The sequence below is a fragment of the Halichoerus grypus genome, chromosome 1 (assembly GCF_964656455.1).
Source record: "Halichoerus grypus chromosome 1, mHalGry1.hap1.1, whole genome shotgun sequence".
NCBI classification, from domain to species: Eukaryota; Metazoa; Chordata; class Mammalia; order Carnivora; family Phocidae; genus Halichoerus; species Halichoerus grypus.
In genome coordinates, this window is record NC_135712.1 from 97,435,208 (window position 1) to 97,458,653 (window position 23,446).

At 36.4% G+C, this 23,446-nt stretch overlaps 1 long non-coding RNA gene across 6 annotated transcripts in view; it reads right to left on the reverse strand.

The window, feature by feature from the left end:
* The window catches only part of LOC118520346 (uncharacterized), a 593,589-nt gene that overhangs the window by 242,036 nt on the left and 328,107 nt on the right, over positions 1-23,446 (reverse strand). The window contains exon 3 of one of the 6 annotated variants that reach the window (XR_013446616.1): positions 21,069-21,231. The exons of the other annotated variants lie outside the window; for them this stretch is intronic. This is a non-coding gene — a long non-coding RNA (uncharacterized LOC118520346). The remainder of the gene's footprint in view (positions 1-21,068; positions 21,232-23,446) is intronic. 6 annotated transcript variants of the gene reach the window in all.

Sequence of the window (23,446 nt, forward strand, 5' to 3'; positions counted from 1 at the left end):
AGACATTTGTATTTTATTTTCTTTGAAATATCTATACATGTTCTCGCTTATTTCCTTACTTTTTTTATTATTATGTTATCGACACTAATATTTTCTCTATTATATCTGTGGAAAACAGCTTATCCCAACCTTTCATTTATCTTTGCCTAAGTAATATTTTGTTGTAAAAATGTTTAATATTTTATATAATCAAATATATTAATTTTTTCCTTCTGATTTCTGTTTTGTATCTTGCTGAGATACCATTCTTTATCCTAAGTGTCCTAAGATATATATATTATTTCAACACTAATAAGTATCTGTATATCATTTTAGATGTTTACCACAATTGGAATTTATTTTATGCCTAATATGAGAGAGGAATCTATTTTTTTTTCCTACAGAAGGTTTACTTCAATGCAGTTTACTAAATAGTACATCCTTCCTCACTGATTTTTCTTTTTTTTTACCACGTTGCCATGTATATCTTTGAAAAACAACCGTCAATGTTTACCTCAGTGAAACATTATCATAGTCAAAGATTTATTACGAGAACATCTCACTGCCTTCAATATCTTTTCTATGTTCAGAACTGTATTGAGTAATCATGATGTGAATTTTACACTTTTATAAGAATTTAGCATCAATTTATCAAGATTCCTCCTCCAAAAAAGATATTGGGATTTTGATTGTAATTATATTATCATTATATTTTAATTTGGGAAAATTTAATGCTTTCAATATTGGGCATTAATATTTTGATAATTATTATCAAATGATTATTCACAAACATGAATATATTTTCATTTATTCAAACCTCCTTTGATGATTTTTAATAATATTTTATAATTTTCTCCCTAGAGTTCTTCCACTTAACTTGTTTTTTTTTTTTTTTTAAGATTTTATTTATTTATTTGACAGAGAGATAGTGAGAGAGGGAACACAAGCAGGGGGAGTGGGAGAGGGAGAAGCAGACTCCCTGCTGAGCAAGGAACCTGATGCGGGGCTCGATCCCAGGGCCCTGGGATCAGGACCTGAGGCGAAGGCAGACGCTTAACGACTGAGCCACCCAGGTGCGCCCAACTTAACAGTTTTTAACCACAAGTTATTACAGTACTTATCTAATTAATTTTTCTGTGATATAAAGTAAAAGTACACATAAAATATGCAAAAATTTTAACGAACGACAGTAGTTTTTTTTAATGAAGTGTATAGTACCTTTATATAGAGTTAATGTAAAAACAGAGTGTGCACTCAAATCAAATAAAAAAATACCCAACAGTGGTTTCCTCTAGAGATAGAAAGAAAAAAAAAAAAACATGAGATAAATAAGGAGAACATAGAGTACTACAGCTTCATCTGTGATTTATTATTTCTTTGAAACAAGAGAACAAATAATCTGAAGTAAATATAAAACTTTTTCTTAACTTTTGAATAGTGGCCATATGTGTATTAATTGTATCCTTGTAATTATATCATCTTTATATATTACCTTTATTTAATTTTCCATATAATTAAAAAAGAAATACAGCAATGCAGGACTTTAAAAGAGAAACATAATAAAATCAAATAAGCAAACAAACAAACCACTAGAAATAGAACATGCAACTATGTACTAGGCATTGATTTATCTAAGAGGGGTATTCCCCAGTCATCAGAGAAGGAACCTTTCAGGATCAACAATCCAGCTCTTCAAACATTCTCCTTAGAATCCTAAGCAAGTGTTGTACACTGCTAGGTGTCCACAGATCTCCACTCACCCTGATACTACAAAGCCAGTTAATAGTACCGTGCTTCACAGCCTTGTACATTTTACACAACTGATATTTTTACATGCTGACCTATGCTTCCACTCAACCACCTCAACGGTGATCGCTAAAACCCCTGTTCATTAGCAAGAGATCCTGCTTGAACCTGATACTCCTCACAGAATTCTCCTTTCCTGTCCTTTCCTGAGGCCAAGACCCCTTTTTTTTTTTCTCTCTCCCTGAAGCTTTCTTAAGGGAAAGAGCATGTTCATTCTCCCATACTTTATGTATCTCTGGACAAGGAGATAATCTTGTTAGTATTCTCTTAGTGTTTCATTGTCACTTCCAGGCAATTTTTCCTTAAAAAAGGAGCATGAGGGTTAAACTTAAAGACTTCTGAGATCAGACTGCCTGATCCTGAAGTCAGGCTCCACTACGTCTATAGCTATTTGATCTTGGGAAATTAGTAATTCTTTCTGTATCTCAATGTCCTCATTTAAAAAATCAGAGATTAAAAAAATACTTAACTTCTAGACTGTGAGAATTAAATCAGTTAATACATAAAGCACATAGAAAGTGGTTTTTGAAACAAAGCTGATTACATTTTTTTCACATATATTCATTACTATAATGTTTACTAAAAAAGCCCAAACTATATCTTTTAATTCCCGCTATTGCTTTCATATATGATCTCTGTAATAGGACAAAATCTCAAATATTTCAATATTTTTATTTTTATTTTTATTTTTTTAAGATTTTACTTACTTGTGTGAGAGAGAATGAGAGACAGAGAGCATGAGAGGGAGGAGGGTCATAGAGAAGCAGACTCTCTGCTGAGCAGGGAGCCCGACGCGGGACTCGATCCCAGGACTCCAGGATCATGACCTGAGCCGAAGGCAGTCGCCCAACCAACTGAGCCACCCAGGCACCCTATTTCAATATTTTTAAATAAAATTCTGATATTTCCCTTCAGCTTTCTCTGTGGAGAATTCTAGTTATTTATTTCATATATTCTCTTATGAGATAATTTCAGACTACTTGTAAGCTTATCTACTCCATATTTAAGAGATGTTTGGGAACTGGGGGGAAAGATGGTGGAGGAGTAGGGGACACTATTTCAACTGGTCCCTGGAATTGAGCTAAATATCTACCAGACCACTCTGAGCACCCACGAAACCAGCCTGAGATGTAAGAAGATCTGGATCTCTACACACAGAATATCACAGGCAGTTGGTTTTGAGGTACGAAGCGGGGAGCCGTGATTCCGCAGGCAGATATCGGAGGATAAACGGCAGCAGGAGGGTGCCTGGCCATGGGGATCCTACACTGCCGGTGAGCGACAGCCTCGCACACTGCCGATGGGGCACAGACTCACAGACCGGTAGGGGCGGGGAAAGGACTTTAGGGCAGCCCCAGAGACGGAAACGCAGAGCGGTGGGGTCACGCTCGCGAAATGCAGCCCCCTGGTCGGAAACGCAGAGCGACGGGGTCACTTGCACACGAACTGGGAGCGGCTAGCGGTTTTAGAAGCACAAAGGGCAGAGATGTGCTCCAACCTGGAGGCAGGACTGGGAGCGCTGCGGAGGGGCGCACAACACAGGACGCTGCAGTTTATAGCAGCATGGACAGAAACGGAGACAGTGTGGCCTGGAGGGCTCACTGAAGAACAGACTGCGGTCTCTCTGCTCTGAGGCAGAGGGTTGGAAACGGTCTCTTCTGCTCTGAGTAGTGGAAGAGATGCAGAAAGCTGCCAGGGAAAGCCACCAGAGAACAAAAGCCCCCAAAACTGATTCCCGCTGAGCCCATCCCCCACCACAGGGGGGCAGGGCAACTCCCCCCGAACAGGGTTGCCTGAGTACCAGCGCGGCAGGCCCTTCCCCCAGAAGACAGGCTGGGAAAACAAGAGGCCAGCAACCCTAAGGTCCCAAGAAAACAGGTGCATTTTGCTTGGGTTCTGGTCAATAATTTGGACTCTATATATTCCCTCAAACACCCATCAACAGAGTGACTAGGAGGAGCCCCCAAAATAGAAAAGACTCAGAGATTATGACTTATGCTGCAGATTTACAAATAGTTGCAGATATAACCAAGATGTCAGAGATGGAATTCAGGCTAGCAATTGTGAAGACAATGGCTAGAATGGAGAAATCAATTAATGGCAACATAGAATCTCTAAGGGCAGAAATAAAAGGTGAATTGGCAGAACTTAAAAATGCTATCAATGAGATCCAATCCAATCTAGATAATCTAACAGCTAGGGTAACTGAGGCAGAAGAGCAAATAAGCGACCTGGAAGACAATATAATAGATAAAAAGGGAAAAGAGGAGGCCAGGGAAAAACAACTCAGAATCCATGAAAATAGAATCAGAGAAATAAGTGACACCATGAAGTGTTCCAATGTCAGAATAATTGGAATCCTGGAGGGAGTGGAGAGAGAGAGAGGACTAGAAGATGTATTTGAGCAAATCGTAACTGAGAACTTCCCTAATCTGGGGAATGAAACAAACATCCGAGTTCTAGAGGCAAAGAGGACCCCTCCTAAGATCAAGGAAAACAGGCCAACATCCCGGCATGTAATAGTAAAACTTGCAAGTCTTAGAACCAAGGAAACCATCTTAAGGGCAGTTAGGGGAAGAGATTCCTTACGTACAGAGGGAGGAACATCAGAATAACGTCAGACCTATCCACAGAGACCTGGCAAGCCAGAAAGGCCTGGCAAGACATATTCAGGGTACTAAATGAGAAGAACATGCAGCCAAGAATACTTTATCCGGCAAGGCTTTCATTTAGAAAGGATGGAGAGATGCAGAGCTTCCACGACCGGCAGAAACTGAAAGAATAAGTGACGACTAAGCCGGCCCTGCAAGAAGTATTAAGGGGGGTTCTATAAAAGGAGAAAGACCCCAAGAGTGATATACAACAGAAATTTACAGGGACAATCTATAAAAACAACGTCTTCACAGGCAACATGATGACAATTAATCCATATCTTTCAATAATCACTCTCAACGTGAATGGCCTAAATGGTCCCATAAAACGGCACAGGGTTGCAGATTGGATAAAAAGACAGGACCCATCCATATGCTGTCTACAAGAGACTCATTTTGAACCTAAAGATACATCCAGACTGAAAGTGAAGGGATGGAGATCCATCTTCCATGCCAGCGGACCTCAAAAGAAAGCTGGGGTAGCAATTCTTATATCAGACAAATTAGATTTTAAACTAAAGTCTGCAATAAGAGACACAGAAGGACACTATATCATTTTTAAAGGGTCTATCCACAAGAAGACCTAACAATTGTAAATATCTATGCCCCCAACATGGGAGCAGCCATCTACATAAGCCAACTGTTAACCAAAATAAAGAGTCATATTGATAACAATACCTTAATTGTAGGAGACCTCAATACTCCACTCTCAGCAATGGACAGACCATCTAAGCAGAAAATCAACAAGGAAACAAGAGCTTTGAATGATACATTGGACCAGATGGACCTCATAGATATTTACAGAACATTCCACCCTAAAACAACAGAATACTCATTCTTCTAGAGTGCACATGGAACTTTCTCCAGAATAGACCATATACTGGGTCACAAATCAGGTCTCAACCGACAAAAGATTGAGATTATTTCCTGCATATTCTCAGACCACAATGCCCTAAAACTGGAACTCAATCACAAGAAAAAATTTGGCAGAAATGCAAACACTTGGAAGCTAAAGACCACTCTGCTCAAGAATGTTTGGATCAACCAAGAAATCAAAGAACTTAAACAATTCATGGAAATCAATGAGAATGAAAACACTTCGGTCCAAAACCTATGGGATACTGCAAAGGCAGTCCTAAGGGGGAAATACATAGCCATCCAAGCCTCACTCAAAAAAATAGAAAAATCCCGAATTCACCAACTAACTCTATACCTTAAAGAACTACAGAAAAAGCAACAAACGATGCTTAGGCCACGCATTAGAAGAGAAATAATTAAGATTAGAGCAGAGATCAATGAATTAGAAACCAGAAACAGAGTAGATCAGATCAACGAAACTAGAAGTTGGTTCTTTGAAAGAATTAATAAGTTCGATAAACCACTGGCGAGACTTATCCAAAAGAAAAGAGAAAGGACCCAGATTAATAAAATTATGAATGAAAAGGGAGAGATCACGACTAACACCAAGGAAATAGAAACAATTATTAGACATTACTATCAACAACTATTTGCCAATAAACTGAGCAATCTGGATGAAATGGAGGCCTTCCTGGAAACCTATAAGCTGCCAAGACTGAAACAGGAAGAAAATTGACAACCTGAATAGGCCAATAACCAGTAACGAGATTGAAGCAGTGATCAAAAACCGCCCAAAAAACAAGAGTCCAGGGCCTGATGGAGTCCCTGGGGAGTTCTACCAAACATTCAAAGAAGAAATAATACCTATTCTACTGAAGCTGTTTCCAAAAATAGAAACAGAAGGAAAACTTCCAAACTCATTCTATGAGGCCAGCATTACCTTAATCCCCAAACCAGACAAAGACCCCATCAAAAAGGAGAATTTCAGACCGATATCCCTGATGAATATGGATTCCAAAATCCTCAACAAAATCCTAGCTAATAGGATCCAACAGTACATTAAAAGGATCATCCACCACGACCAAGTGGGATTTATCCCTGGCATGCAAGGGAGGTTCAACATTCGCAAATCATTCAATGTGATAGAACACATTAATAAGAGGAGGGAGAAGAACCATATGGTCCTCTCAATTGATGCAGAAAAAGCATTTGACAAAATACAACATCCTTTCCTGATTAAAACTCTCCAGAGTATAGGGATAGAGGGAACATTCCTCAAGCTCATAAAATCCATCTATGAAAAACCCACAGCGAATATCATCCTCAATGGGGAAAAGCTGAGAGCCTTTCCCTTAAGATCAGGAACACGTCAAGGGTGCCCACTCTCGCCACTATTGTTCAACATAGTACTAGAAGTCCTACCAACAGCAATCAGACAACAAAAAGAAATAAAAGGTATTCAAATTGGCAAAGAAGAAGTCAAACTCTCTCTTTTCACAGACGACATGCTACTTTTATGTGGAAAATCCAAAAGACTCCACCCCCAAATTACTAGAACTCATCCAGCAATTCAGTAATGTGGCAGGATACAAAATCAATGCACAGAAATCAGTTGCTTTCTTATATGCTAACAATGCAACTGTAGAAAGAGAAATTAGAGAAACGATTCCATTTAATAGCATCAAAAACCATAAGATACCTCGGAATAAACCTAACCAAAGAGGTAAAGGATCTATACTCTAGGAACTAAGGAACACTCATGAAAGAAATTGAAGAAGACACAAAAAGATGGAAAAATATTCCATGCTCATGGATCGGAAGAATAAACATTGTTAAAATGTCTATGCTACCCAGAGCCATCTATACCTTCAATGCCAACCTGATCAAAATTCCAATGACATTTTTCAAAGCGCTGGAACAAACAATCCTAAAATTTGTATGGAATCAGAAAAGACCCCGGATCGCCAAGGACATGTTGAAAAAGAAAAACAAAGCTGGGGGCATCACGTTGCCCGATTTCAAGCTATATTACAAAGCTGTGATCACCAAGACAGCATGGTACTGGAACAAAAACAGACATATAGACCAATGGAACAGAATAGAGAACCCAGATATCGACCCTCAACACTATGGTCAAATAATCTTCGACAAAGCAGGAAAAAACATGCAATGGAAAAAAGACAGTCTTTTCAATAAATGGTGCTGGGAAAATTGGGCAGCCACATGCAGAAGAATGAAACTCGACCATTCTCTAACACCATTCACAAAGATAAACTCAAAGTGGATGAAAGACCTCAATGTGAGACAGGAATCCATCCAAATCCTAGAGGAGAACATAGGCAGTAACCTCTTTGACATCGGCCACAGCAACTTCTTTCAAGATACATCTCCAAAAGCTAGTGAAACAAAAGCAAAAATGAACTTTTGGGACTTCATCAAGATAAAAAGCTTCTGCCCAGCAAAGGAAACAGTCAACAAAACAAAGAGGCAACCCACAGAATGGGAGAAGATATTTGCAAATGACACTACAGATAAAGGGCTGGTATCCAAAATCTATAAAGAACTTCTCAAACTCAACACCCAAAAAACAAATAATCAAGTCAAAAACTGCGCAGAAGAGATGAACAGACACTTCTCTGAAGAAGACATACAAATGGCTAACAGACGCATGAAAAAATGTTCATCATCATTAGCCATCAGGGAAATCCAAATCAAAACCACACTGAGATACCACCTTACACCAGTTAGAATGGCAAAAATGGACAGGGAAAGAAACAACAAATGTTGGAGAGGTTGTGGAGAAAGGGGAACCCTGTTACACTGTTGGTGGGAATGCAAGTTGGTACAGCCACTTTGGAAAACAGTGTGGAGCTTCCTCAAAAAGTTAAAACTAGAGCTACCCTATGACCCAGCAATTGCACTCCTGGGTATTTACCCCAAAGACACAGAGTAGTGAAAAGAAGGGCCATATGCACCCCAATGTTCATCGCAGCAATGTCCGCAATAGCCAAACTGTGGAAAGAGCAGAGATGCCCTTCAACAGATGAATGGATAAAGAAGATGTGGTCCATATATACAATGGAATATTACTCAGCCATCAGAAAAGATGAATACCCAACTTTTACATCAACATGGATGGGACTGGAGGAGATTATGCTAAGTGAAATAAGTCAAGCAGAGAAAGTCAATTATCATATGGTTTCACTTATTTGTGGAACATAAGGAATAACATGGAGGACATTAGGAGAAGGAAGGGAAAAATGGGGGGGGATTGGAGGGAGAGATGAACCATGAGAGACTATGGACCTGAGAAACAAACAGGGTTTTAGAGGGGAGGGGGGAGGGGGGATTGGTTAGCCCGGTGATGGGTATTAAGGAGGGCACGTACTGCATGGAGCACTGGGTGTTATACGAAAACAATGGATCATGATCACCACATCAAAAACCAATGATGTATTGTATGGTGACTAACATAACATAATAAAATAAAAAAAAAAGGTGTTTGATAGCGATTACCTCCTAAATTTTAAAAAAGACATGCAAACACAAAAATGCTGGTTGGGTATAAGCAGGTGAACTAAGAAAAAAAAAAATCTCATAAAATAATAGTTTAAACTATAGAGCTATTAATTTTCAAATGTATTGAATCAAAAGGAATCAAGACAAATACATGAAACAAGATATGAGAAAAACTTAATTCTCTTTTCTTATTATCCATTAATAAAAAAGGTCTATATTATAATGCAGACCTAGATGCCTTGCACTACAGGTGAACACCCCATGACTGCAGTGAATTAATTCACATTTTAGTCAACAGGATAGAATCTCCTACCATTGGAGCTATAGCATACTGAACAATTTTGGTGGTCTCCCCAGGCCCCACTAAATCAGAGCAAAGACCAAAACCAATGAAAATATAATTATGGCTCTAGAGATTATATCTACAAATTTATTCTCTACCACAAATTGCAAAAAGTTTAATAAAACTTGAAAACCATCTCCTGTTTATTAAGATAAGTAGCTTGGTCTAAATCTTTCTTGATTGTTCCCCATTGAATGATATAATGAAGATAAAATACACATTCAGACCATTATAGAGTTAAGATACTTGCACAACTTTCCCCAGTTCTTCAAGCAAGAATTCCAGGCTTACAACAGTCCTGAATTGACACTAATTCCATGATCACTCCCAAAACATAAAAAATTAAGTTGGACCAATGTGATGTGTTACATTTGTTTTGTGAAAGTCCAAATTTGCAGCCTGATGCTCTGAGCTTCTTTGTTATTGACTACTTTAATAAAAAAATACTCTACCCAACAGTACAAAAGCAGCATTAGTCTTTAAGTCTTCATAATTTTAAAATAAAAATTAACACTTCTCCAAGTATAGTCTATAGATATCTAGGTGACCTTGATACTGTTCCAGGGGCATCCAGGAGGATAAGACAATTTCCTGATGATGCTAAGATGCTATTTGCCTTTTTTGCTGTGATGGCATATAGTTTAAAAGCAATGGCACGTAAAGCTTCAGGCCCTTAAGCATGAGTCAAAGTAATGGCACCTAACAGTGCTAGTCATCATTAAACTCTTCACAGCAACAAACCTGAAGTAAGAAGGAAAAAGAAAGAAAATTCAATTTAAGAATATCTTTGAGCAGTAAAAAACATATTAAATTTCAACCTTCTAGCAATATTTTTTCAATATTCTATATGATGAAATGGAAAGTATGCATAAAGCCTTTTTATTCAAATTGAATCATTATGGTCATCCGGAGGAGAAGTAGAAGCAGTGCAGTTGTTTGAGTTGTGAGCAGATCTAGCCCGTGTGTGTGTGTGTGTGTGTGTGTGTGTGTGTGTGTGTATGATACACCATTTTACTTGAAAGAACTATAGAAGACCAAAGTATGTTTGTTCAATCTCCAATATTCAATAAATGTTTCCTTCAATATGAATTAAACAAATCTACCCTTTCAAAGACAACAATTGAACTTAATGGTTAATGATAAAATTTGAGCTCTGAAGTAAAACATTAGAAATTTGGAAAACAGACAACTATCATCATGAGCTTGATGGCTTCCAAAAACAGAGACTTTTCTGATGAGATTAGTAGTGACAAAAATGAATGATTTAACTTTTAGTATTTTTGAAAAGAAATATGTCACTACTGGCAGATCTGCATAATTCAATGAAACAACATTTTCCAAATGACTAATCCATGAAAAAAAAGATACATTCAAAACGCAAGATGGACCAATGGGTTTTAGTGTAATAGAACTCAAAGATGTGGTTTCAGTTTCCAAATTACAACTAACCTTTAAGAAAGTACCACTTGTCTAGTTTTGGCATAGTAACAAAGAAAAATATTCTTAATTACATAACAATGCTATTAAAATACTCTTCATTTTTCTAACAATATATGTGTTTGAGGCTGGATTTTCCTCATATATTTAAACCAAAATAACATACTCTGCAACAGATTGTATGAAGAGCAGATATGAGAATCCAGGTGTTTTCTATTAACCCAGATAGTAAGCTGATTTGCAAAACTATAAAATAATATCAATATTCTCTTTAATGTTTTCTCCTGTTTTGGAAAAATGGTTATTATTGATTTTAAAAAGGTTCTCCATGTTAACATATGGTAGGTTTATTACTGTTCTTTTTAAATGAAATAATAAATTTTTTAAAATTCTTATAAAATAAATATCAATAGATGTAACCTTTGTAAACAAAAGTTTTTTGGGGTTCTTAATGATTTCTAAGAGTGAAGGAATCCCAAGATCAAAAACTTTGAGAAACATTGATCCAGATCAAAGATCAGTCCCTCTCTCAGCCCTCACATCTGGATTTCTTCTCCTGGGGCAGGACATTTCATTCGTTCTCTGCAACAATATTAGGGACCTGCGACAGCAGTGGCTTCCTAATGTCTAATTTATAAGTCAACGAAATGATTTTCTCAATACTTTTCTGTTTTTTTCATAGCGAACCTGGCTCACCAAAATACATTTTTCATAAAACTTTTTCAGCCACATTCCTGTAATAAAATTGCTAGTTTAAAGCTAGTTTAAAAATTTTGTTTTCACTTCTATTAATATCCACTTTTGATTTGATTCATTGTTCAAATCCATTAACATTTTAAAACTAATTTTTCTATTGCAACATAACTCTGTATCACCTGAAAATTTAATTTTGGACTCCTAGAGTTTATTAATAAAAAGTATTTGACAGAGTACTGATGAGAGCTAACTTTTTTCACTTTATTAGAGCCTGAGAAAGTATCAGTAATTAATCAATGTTAATTGGTGTATTTTTAATCAGTAGTAGAGCCAATAATGATACTATTATTAATTGCATATTCAATCATCTTAGGAAGAAGAAAAAGAAGAAGGGGGGGAAAGAAGGAGGAGGGGGAGGAAGAGAAGAGGCAGATTTCTCTGCTTCTATTTAGAGAACCCATGATGGTTTCTTTGTGATCCCTGTTATTATTACTGAATTCTTTTAATATTTTGAGAAACATCAATGTCACGCTTTTCAGTATCTTGTTTCTAGGAAACTTTTATATTTATTGCATACTTTTAAAATATAGAACATTTTCTTGTAGCCTTCCTCCAGAACCCCTCATTTTAATTTCTATTTCTTCAAGATTAACAGTAATAATTTTTACTTGCCTCTATAAACCCTTCAATAAGCTTAGGTATAATATTTAAAAGAGTTTATAATGTTCACATTCTGATTTTGTCCAATTATGACACCCACAATATCCCAATGTGACTTAGTATGATGTTAAGTCTCATCTAAGAGGATATGGCAAGCACTAGGATAAAGAACTTCTAAAATGGTCCCCAATAATCTTTGCTTCCTAGTATCCATGCCCTGTGTAAGTCCTTCTTGTGTGTAGGCTTGACTTAACTGTATCACTTGTATTAAATAAAATGTAGTAGAAGTGCTGGAATGTCACTTCTAAGATTAGCTTATAAAAAGACTGTAGTTTCTGTCTTAGACATAGTCTCTCACACTTTCTCTTGGATTGCTTACCCTTGAGAGAGTCAGCCACCATATTATATGACAACTATGTAGATAAACCTATGGGTTGAGGGATCAAGTCCTGTGAACAACCACATGAGTGAGCTTGGAGGCAGAACTCCCTCCCTGTGATGGATCTTTCAGATAAGATCACAGACACAGTTGACAGCTTGAGAACAACCTTGTGATAAATTTGAGCCAGTGGCTCTTGGCTAAGTCACAGCCAGATACTTGACCTACAGAGAACTGTAATTTAATAAACATTTGTTGGCTTAGGCTGAAAAGTTTTAGGGTAATTTGCTAAAGATGATCAATATAGCTACCAATGTGGGTTTTCTTAGTGTAGAATCTGAATTTTATGTTGTGTTCATTATAGGTTTTTATAAATTTATCAAAATTTAAAAGCCAGCTAGACAAAGATGATAGAGTGTCAGGCAGAAAATAGCTAATAACTAAGCCAATAACTACAGCATTAATAGTGTTGAAGTCACGTCTTAAAACTTATATATAAGGGTATTAGTTAATAGAGTAATTAAGGGTAGTAGTCCTTGAAGCACATACAAATGCTTCAGGGGTTATTTTAATATAGTTTTACCCAATTTCTGAATTTTCAGTGGCTTCTAATGGATATGTCATGGGAACACTAGACTGAATTAAATTAAATATTATTTATAAGGATTGTTTTTAGAGAAACAACAGTGTTTTCCTTGGAGTTATTCTACTAATGACAAAACTGAGTCCTCAAGAAATAAATATTGATACTACTGATTTTTGGTTTGATTCATTGTTTATAGCAACATTAATTACACTGATATAATGTGTCTCTTTTACTGTTCACTCAGTAGCTTCTGAGGTTTTCAGAGGGGACCCTGCTTCTCCCTCTCCCTCTGCCCCTTCTCCCACCCACCCTTGTTCTCTCACTCCCTCTCAAATAAATAAATAAAATCTTAAAAATAAAATAAAATAAATTCTGCCAAACTCAAGGTGACCTAGATTTGTCCTATGTTATCTTCCAGAAATTTTATAATTTTACATTTTATATTTTTGCTTTAGTTTTTTGATTTCTAGAATTTCCTTTTGATTCTTTTATAGAGTTTTCATCTCTCTGCTTACGTTATCCATCTATTCTTGCATACTGTCCACTTTTTCCATTAGAGATCTTAGCATGTTAATCATATTTATTTTAAATCACAGATGGAATAATTTCAAAATCTTTGCCATATGTGGGATTCTAATGCTGTTCTGTATCTTCAAACAGTGTTTTTTTTTATTTTTTTTAATTTTCCTTTTTGCCTTTTAGTATGCCTTATAACTTTTTGTTTAAAGCTTGGTATGATGTTCCAGGTAAAAGGAACTGAGGTAAATAGGCTTTTGATGTGAGGTTTTATTTATCTGACTAGAAGTTAGGCTGTGTTTACTATCTGTTGTAGCTATGTCAGAGACTAAAATCTCCTCTGGTGTATTTGTGTTTGTCTCCTCTGTTATCTTTGGGTTTCTGTAGTGACTTCTTAAATACAGTCTAAGGTTTGCAGTTTTTTTTCAGTTTTAATCATCTATTATTATACAGATGCCCCATTGATGTGGATATAGATGTTCGGGGAAGCAACGAATCTCTAAATCTATTATTAGATCTTGGCCTTTTAGTGTGCTTATATCCTTGAGATATGACTTTCACAAATGCTTCTTTGCCTTCTCATCCCCCCTTAGGTAAGACAGGAAGGCTACAGGGGGCTTCCCTTCCCCATGCCAGATAATACCTCAGGAAAGTAGTTCACTTTGAGGCCTCATCTTTGTTACAGGAACGTAATGAAGGAAAGAATACTCTAGGCTTATTTCAAAATGGTTTCTTTCCATCCCCTGTTGGATGCATGAAGGTTTTCTGCGTTCTTCAGAATGAGAATCTAGTAGGGTTTCTGGAGGCAAAACATATAGAAGGCTGGGACCTCTGGAGTTTTTAATTCTCAAGCTAGTCCACACTGAGCCTCCTGCAATTGAGGAATTGCGTTCCCATGTTATTGACTCCAGGGGTATGAATGGGTGTGCCTATTGCACACCTATTGCTGGGTTCCTGAACATGCAGGATTGCTCCCTGGACCATGGCTGAGCAGGCCTGTAGCTGGGTCACAGGACTGATAGGAGATGCAATTAGATTGAGGTTGGTGGATTTGTCAGAGGCAAATCTTAAACACAAATAGAAGAAAATACATTACCTTCAAAAGAATACTGACACTTATTTTTTAGTAAAAATGTTCAAAAACTAGACAATAATCTATAATATCTTTACAGGATTGAAAGAAAATGATACAAAATTCTAATGCAAAATTCTATAGCCAACAAAGATATCCTTCAAAAATAGAGATGAAGACTTTCAAAGTTAGCTTTGATGAGTAAAGAACTTAGAAGCCATCATTTCTATCCTCATAACAAGAAAAAAGTTGAAGAAACTGAAAAATGACAAAATTTCCTAAATCCATCATAGAATGGAGGTCACAGGACAAACTGTTGCCCCCAAAACTGGTGAGAGAAGCATACAGAAAATGACAGCTTATTGGGAACAGAAGCCCACCACTGGAGCCAATCTATCACTAATCAACATCATTAATTTTGAGGGAAATATAAATCAAAATCACAATGAAATATCGCCATAGCTGTGAGAAGGACTATTATAAAAAAGACAAAAGATAACAAGTGTAGGGAAGAATATGGAGAAAGGGGAGCCCTGGTACACTGTTGGTGAAAATGTCAATCGGTACAGCCATTATGGAAAACAGTGTGGAGGTTTCTCAAAAGATTAAAAATAGAGCTACCCTCTGATCCAGAAATCCCACTTCTAGATATTATATGCAAAGAAAATGAAATCTGTACCTCAAAAAGAGGCCTGCCCTCCCACGTTTATTGCCGCATTATTCACAATAAACAAGATATGAAAACAACACTTGTTCATTGATGGATGAATGAGCAAAGAAAATGTGGTATATGGATACAATGGAATATTATTCTGCCATAAAAAGATGGAAATCCTGTCACTTGTGACAACACAGATGACCCTGGAGAACATTATGCTAAAGGAAATAAGCCAGATACAGAAAGGCAAATACTATATTACCTCATTTATGTGTGGAATCCAAGAAAGTCAAACACATAGAAACAGAGAGTAGAAGGGTGGTTGCCAGGGTCTGGTGGGTGGAAGAAATGGGAAAATGTTGGCCAAAGGGTACAAACTTCCAGTTATAATATGAATAAATTCTAGGTATTTAATGTACAGCATAGTGACTATGGCTAATAATACTCTATGACACCTGAAATTTGCTAAGAGAGTAGATCTTAAATATTCTTGATACACACACACACACACACACACACACACACACACCCCCTATGTAAAGTGACAGATTTGATGATTAGCTTGATTGTGGTAACATTTCACAATGTATACAGATATCAAATCATCACTTTGTGTAGCTAAGATACATGCAAATTTTATTTGTCAATTATACCTCAATAAAGTTGAGGAAAAAATTTTGCCTCTGATTTGATTTTTAGCAGTCTTATGATGTCTCTAGATTTATTATTCTTTATATTTATCTTGCTAAGGGTTTCATAGGTTTTTGAATCTGGATTTATTAAAGTTTTTTAAAATGTATGCTCATTAACTTTTATTTCTGTCCTACTCTCTTGCTTTTGTCCTTCTGATTTTCCAACTAAACTTCTGTAAGACTTTTCACTTTATTCCACCTTAATCTAATGCTTTACATTTGTCCTTTTAGTTCACTTATCTGTCCTTCAGTTTGTATATTTTTATTATTTTTCTGTCAATTCTTAATTTTGTTTTCTGTTGTTTGTAGTTTGCTGTTAAACCAAAATAGCAACAGTTTCTGATTTTACGTATTTTATTTCTCAAATCTAGAATTTTAACTGATTTTAAATGTCTGTGGTTTCCTAATAAAATTCTCCAGTTTGTCTTTTTATTATACTTATATTGTATGCTTATCTATTTTCTTAAACATGGCAAATATAGTTTTTTTCTTGTTTTTTTTTTTTTAAAGATTTTATTTATTTGACAGAGAGAAAGCCAGAGAGGGAACACAAGCAGGGGGAGTGGGAGAGGGAGAAGCAGGCTTCCCGCTGAGCGGGGAGCCCGATGCGGGGCTCGATCCCAGGACCCTGGGATCATGACCTGAGCCGAAGGCAGATGCTTAACGACTGAGCCACCCAGGCGCCCCCAAATATAGTTATTTTAAAGATTTTTAAAAATCTAATTTATATTTGCATATCCATGGGTATTTCTATTGTGTTTTTTCTTTCATTTTTTTGTTATCCCATATTATATTTTTATGTTCCTAATATTTTCTGATTGAATAATTAATATGTTGTTAAAAAATGTCAGCTTGACTGGGTTCTTATCTGAAAATTCTGGGGAAGAATCTGCTTGCAAGCTCATTCTTATTGGCAGAATTCAGTTCCTCATGGTTGTAAGACTGAGGCCCCCATGTTCTTTCTGGCTGTTGGTCATAGGTCATTTTCAACTCCTAAAGTCTGCACTCCCAATTCCTTGCATCTTCAAGCTAGCAATGGCATGTTGAGTCCTTCTCTTGCTTAGAATCTAACCACCCATTCTGTTCCACCCACTTTCTATTTTTTGCAATATGGATAGAATTTCACAAATCTTCAAGTTATGTTTCCTTCAACTTATCTCTTTCATCTTGCATTTTACGATAAGCAGTAAGGAGAAACCAGGACACACCTTCAACACTTTGCCTAAAAACCTCTCAGTAAGGAGGGTCTTCAGAAGGTGGGTTCACTATTACTGGATGGTTATAATTCTTAGTTATTACAATCCAAGAAGAAATATTTAGGCTACTATGTTTTGTTTGCCCAATGGTGACACTATCTTATCCTCTCTCTCCTCTTGTCTTATGAATTACTTTTTTGCAGAAAGTTTATATTTCAATTGGTGTAAAGATGTGTTTTAGGCTAACCAGAGATTCTCCTATGATCCGGGATTTTTTAAAAAGATTTATTTATTTGTTTGTTTGTTTATTTGTTTGTTTGTTTATTTGAGATACATATATAGAGATAGCATGTACATGTAAGCTAGAGGGAGAGGGAGGGAGAATCTGAAGCAGACTCCGACCTGGGGCTCGATCTCTGGACCCTGAAATCATGACCTGAGCCAAAACCAAGAGTTGGCCACTTAACCAACTGAGCCACCCAGGAGCCCCTATGATCCAGGATTTTTAATTTGAGTTATTTGACTTTACTCTTTGCCAATGATAGTAGGCAACAGTATAGTACTTTCCCCACCCCTTCAAGCAAGGATTTTTTCCTTCTTGTTCTCACAGAGCAAATGGTTTCCTATGATTATAGTTGTAGATATAATTTCTCATTTAGTCCTGTGTCATATGCTTCTAGCCAATTCCCTCTTGATGCCATTGTAGCAGTGAAGATACTCAGTTTTTGCACCTTACCTGAAGTGTTTTGCTTTTTCTTCAAAGAGTAATTTTTTGCTAGACCTCTTGAGCTACACATGTGGCGTTATCTGCTAGGTATCTTTGAACTACTTCCACCCTTGTTTGCATGCCTTCCCTGATGAATATCCACTTCTATGGACATTTTTTCCATTTATTTTGGATTTTGAGTGTTTGCTCTTCCAGCTTTCACGGAATATGGAGTTTATGCGTTTGTTTCTCATAAATGGTGTGGCTATGGGATGATTTCTTGGAAAATAATGAAGGAAACAATTTCTGGAACACTGAAGTTTTTTCATTATATACAATATGCACTTTTTAGGAAGTGATTTCATCTTCAATAATTTATCGGAAAAAATTCAACATGCTAACAAATAAAACAACCAAAAGGTAATTGTTATATTCTTGAAACAAACTTGAACAGAAAATTGATATTTGTAATTATGTACTTAGATAAATCATTACTCTGAATAGTTTCTTGACCTATAAAATGTTTTGGAGAGATCTGACAATTTTTAAGGTCACTTTCTGTTCTAAATATTTAGGACTCCATTACATACTTCATCCAAGTTCTAGCTTGCCAAAGTTTAATTATAGTAAGACCAGTTTTTCAAGTAAATATTCCCTTTAGATTAATGAACTTGGATTATGTAAATATTTTGTAAAGGACATGTTTATGTTAAGAAAGTTAAACTTCCAACATATTTCTTAAAAACCTCTTAATTTATAGTTGAAAAATTACTTATATTTTCAAAAAAATTATAACATATACTTATTAACATAAATGATTCAAACTGTCTTAACACGAAAACGCAACTGTATTTTCTCTGCTTTGTTATGTTAAAAGAATGGAACACAGAATTTCTTCTCACTTCTACAGAAATTTTTAATATTAAGCTTTCCCTTTTCCTCAAGGAAAGAAGAACTGGTTTTAGGTTTGTGATGTTTCCAAATCTGGACTTACTAGGCCATATAAGAAGAAAAAATATTTTTAGAAAAGATAAGACATATGTTTCTTCTTGGGGAAGCAATAAGAGAGTAATACTTGCCCCTAGGAGAAAAGTAGGTCAGAGAATTGAGAAGAGAGTTTCCAAGTCAAAGTGAAGTTCATTAGGACTCAGCCTGGAAGGAGTTGAGTGAAGGGACCAAGTAAAGAGCCATTTTAAAGAGCTTTATGGGAGAGCCCTGGAGCCCCACTGTAATGGAAACATTGCCCAAACACTTCTCAGTCTTTACTTTAGAGAGAACTTTTCATTGTCTTAGTACAGAAGATTATTATCATCTTCAAGTAGTCATTATCAAGACCTATTGAATAAAAAATCCACTAATTATAGCATATTTTCCAAATAACTTTACTAATACTTTCACTCAGATTGAATGCACTTTAAATGCACAAATTAAATCAGGACATCTGGAACTTTTAAGATTATTGCCTAGGGATCATGTATAATAGCTATTTATTCGGCACATTATTACTTTTTCAAAGAACAATTAAGCTCATGATCTTATTTACTCTCCATGATAAAAACTGACAGTGAAGTACAACTGAAAAATTCTGGCCTAGAACTCAGAAATCTAAGACCCAATTTGGCTCTGTTTCCAAAGTCACTTAATTTCACTGTAATGTCACTTAATTTCAGTATGCATCATTAAATTCCACTTTTTTGGTAACAAAACACCATTTTTTCAATCTATTAGGAGTTTATGTTGTTCAGATGAGACAAGTCCCTCCAATGGCATAAGAGATGCAGCCATTGCCTGGATGTCAGTGATTTATCCATGAATGGATGTAGAGACCAGTTATGACCAGCAACAGTAATTCCTGAGACTTTCATTAAGAAAGAGATGTCCTTTCCCTGGGATTACTAAACTGGTAGAATGTAAGCCTGGAGGTCTAGAAGTCCCTGTGTAGACAGCCTTCCAGCAAACAAGGCCGATGCAAGGGAAAATAGAATAAATACTGGGAAAGACAGAGACCTCTTGATTCAATATGAGTTCATGTACTCAGGAATGTTTATCCAATAAATTCTTTTTTTTTTTTCCTTTAGAGTCAGTTCGAGTTGGAATTCTGCCATTGGCAAGAAGACAAGTATGACTCATATGTTATCTTTAACTATGAAATTAACTACATGATGATTTCCAAAGTTAAATCACTATAATGCAAACCCTAAGAGAAAGTAATTAAATACAGAATCTTAGGTCTCTAGGTGCAGGGATTTTTTTCCAATGACAATTCTTCAGCATCAAGAACAAAACTTGAACATAGTAAACATTCAATATGTATTTGTTGAATGAATGAATGGATTTTAATCTTAAAATGGGAAAGCTATTTTTTAACTCTGTCTCCCTTATCAGTCCTACTAGAAGAAAAAAAAGTACAGTATCATTTACTTGCAATTGAGTGTGGTACAATTTGGAAACCCTGGGGATCTTTTTTATCTTCATCAAATTGAAAAACACAGGTGCTCTCCACTCTTCTTACTTGTGTGGCTGACCATGAATATGGTTATCACATACATGAAGTTCTAAAACATCTATTTTATCATAATTAAATCTCTATTTGAACATATATTTTTCATAGGTTTATATTATGCATGAATAAGTCCATGGTTATCAGATGTTTATTGAGCACTTACTGTGGGCTAGAAATTGTGCTATTGCAATATATTATGGTAGAAATAGCAAAATAATTCCTGAACTTCTTTCCCATTAGATATAAATGATATAATGTTTACCTAATAGAGTTTGTGACGGTAAAAAGATAAAAATGTAATTATACATGTGAAAATATATTGTAAACTAGGAAAATTGATATGTACATGTAAGGTGTTTCTTAAGGGTAACCCAAATTAGTACTTAAAATTGGGTCGTATTTCATGGACATGAGCAGTTGCACTGTTCCAGACAGAACCATATCTCTAGAAAATAATATGAATATAGAATATGATGTAGATTTCGGCAGAATGGCACCCCTAGAACACAACTGTAGAAAGCATCATTCATAGTAATCACACAAAGTTGCTGCCCAGGTCACATTAGTAGTAATAGCCCATTTATATCAATTGTCCCCCTCATCTTGCTGTCACTGAAATTTCAGTCACCCTCAAAGCCTCCTAAAACATATCTTTATTCCCAAAGTTTACTTTGTATATACTCATAGATAAGGCCTATAACCAACCACATGGATTCTACCCTCTGTTTCATCTCCAGATTCAGTTTCCCACAGGGATGTCTATTGCCAAGCCCACTCTGTTTGAAAATTGTAGGAAGGCACTTTGACTCACATTCTGTTCCCCATGGCTGAACTGTCTCCATCAGGCATTGGCATCACTTTCACTGATCTCTACTGCTGCCGCTAGCACTTTTGTTGGGCATTATTGCTGCTTCTTCCTCTGCCGGAAACTTGCATCCCTGCTGAAATGGATACCTCAGAGAGCCAATGTGGTTCTTTGTGGAAGAAGAAAAAAAGAGCCATTAGCTCAAGCCTTTTACTGAAATATAGAAACAGTCATGATGGTTTTGTGGACAGCAAGATGCTTAAATACTTTACAAAAAAATTTGAGGATGGCCAAGCAAAATCCAGTATTTTCAGAAAATTTTCACTGTACAAATTCTTGAAAAGTATGAAAAATTGAAGTTGTGTTAATCATAAAACATGACGCAGGGCCCACAGGACTGAATCCGTAGTTTATCAGACATTCATCAACTAACTGGATTTAGCAATAGGTGGGGAGGAACCCTTGAAAGCTAAGTCTTGCTAGAGTCAGTGGAAATTTTTTATTCCTTCAGCATTTCTAACATTCTGAACCCAGTGCATTTTCCATAGGCACTATGGTCAATGCCGAAGTAAAGAATGCTTCACTTACTTTTGCTGTTATGTTTTATCACAGGGCTATTATAGTGCCTCATAGTCTTCATCTCTCAAACCTTCCAGAGGAATTACACATAAATCTATGGGCATCTGGGTCAGGGGCTAATTCTTTGACAAGTACAGTATTCTACTTAGAATCATCTGTCCTGTTGTGAGTCGAATTGTATCTCCCCAAAATTTATATGTTGAAGTTCTAACCCCAAGTACTTCAGATGTGACTGTTTAAAGGCTTAAGGTAAAGTGAGGTCACCAGGGTGGGCCCTATCTCAATGTGATGGATGTCCTTGTAGGGAGAGGAAATCTGGACGCAGACACATACAGACAGAAGACCAAGGGAGGACACAGGGAGAAGAGCAGTTCACAGGCCAAGGACAGAAGCCCTAGAAGGAATCAACCTTGCCAGCATATTGATGTCAAATTTTCAGCCTCCAAAAGTTTGAGAAAATAAATTTCTGTTGTGCTAAGACACCCAATCTGGGTTACTTTGTTATGGAAGCCTTAGCAAACTAAAACATCTCCCGTCTTAGAGCTAAAGTTTTATTAATAGAGGATTCCTATTCTGGTGTCCCCATTATTCCTTAAAATAAATTCTCCCTCAGAAGCCTCTCCAGTCCTCTGTCCCCCTGCCATACCCAGCAAGTCTGAATCCCAGCGCTGGATGCAGCTGAAGCTTGAGGTGAGCCACACAATCCTCCTTCTTAACCCAAACACTCCTATTTTACTTTTAATGACCTGTCACAGCACTATTGTTGGTAGCATCATTATAATAGATGCTCCTTCTAAAAGGTAAGAATTACTTTGCTATAAATCAGTCTCATTAAAGTTCACAAATATGAACTAATATAGAGCAAAAGGCAAATTCTACTTAAAAGAGAGTAATGCGTTTGTTCAACTGCTTCCACTTTGTAATAACATGCTTAGGAGAACCTCCCTATTGCTCTTCTATTTGCAAGTTTTGGTCAATACCTGAAGTAATGGTCTTGTCATTAGGCTCGCTTAAACATAAAAGCTTTGTGGTGTCAGAGAGAACTCTCATTGAAAAAGGAATTGACTATATGGCACACTTGCATGTGCTTGCACTTCTAAGTGAATTTGTAAGCTCATCCTGATTGATGACACAGTGAGCAACAGCTTGCAGGGTTGGAGAGGAAAATTAAATACATATAGATTGCACACTGATAAAGGATGAGTGCTCTTTTCTTTGCTCCGTGTGAGTTAAAATCTTGTTATATATTAGAACAATTCATTTTTTTCTCCTTATAAATTAATAGGTAGATTATAAACATGAGAGTTAAACAGATATGTATTTAAATACTGATTCTCCTACTTGATACTATAAGACCCCCCCCCAATACAGATTAAAACATCCTAATCTGTAAACTAGAGATAATAATGCCTGTTTTGCAGTAGTTGTGAAGATCATTAATGCATAGTGCCTGGAAATTCAGAAATGTTCAATAAATGTTAGTTGCTTTCAATAATGGTAGTCAGCAGAGGCAAAAATTTTACCATTACCATAAAATTAAATTGAATATAAAAAATGCATATATGGCATATTTTCTTTGAGAAGGTATAACAGGTTCCTGGGGATGCCATAACAAAGTACCACAGACTGAATGGCTTAAGACAACAGAAGTTCATTCTCTCACAGTTCTGGATGCTAGAAGTGTTAATTCAAGGTGTTGTCAAGGTTGATTCCTTCTGGAAGTACTGATGACAGAGAAACTGTCTCATGCTTCTCTTCCAGCCTCTGGTGTTACTGGCAATCCTTGGTGTTCTTTGTTTCTAGAT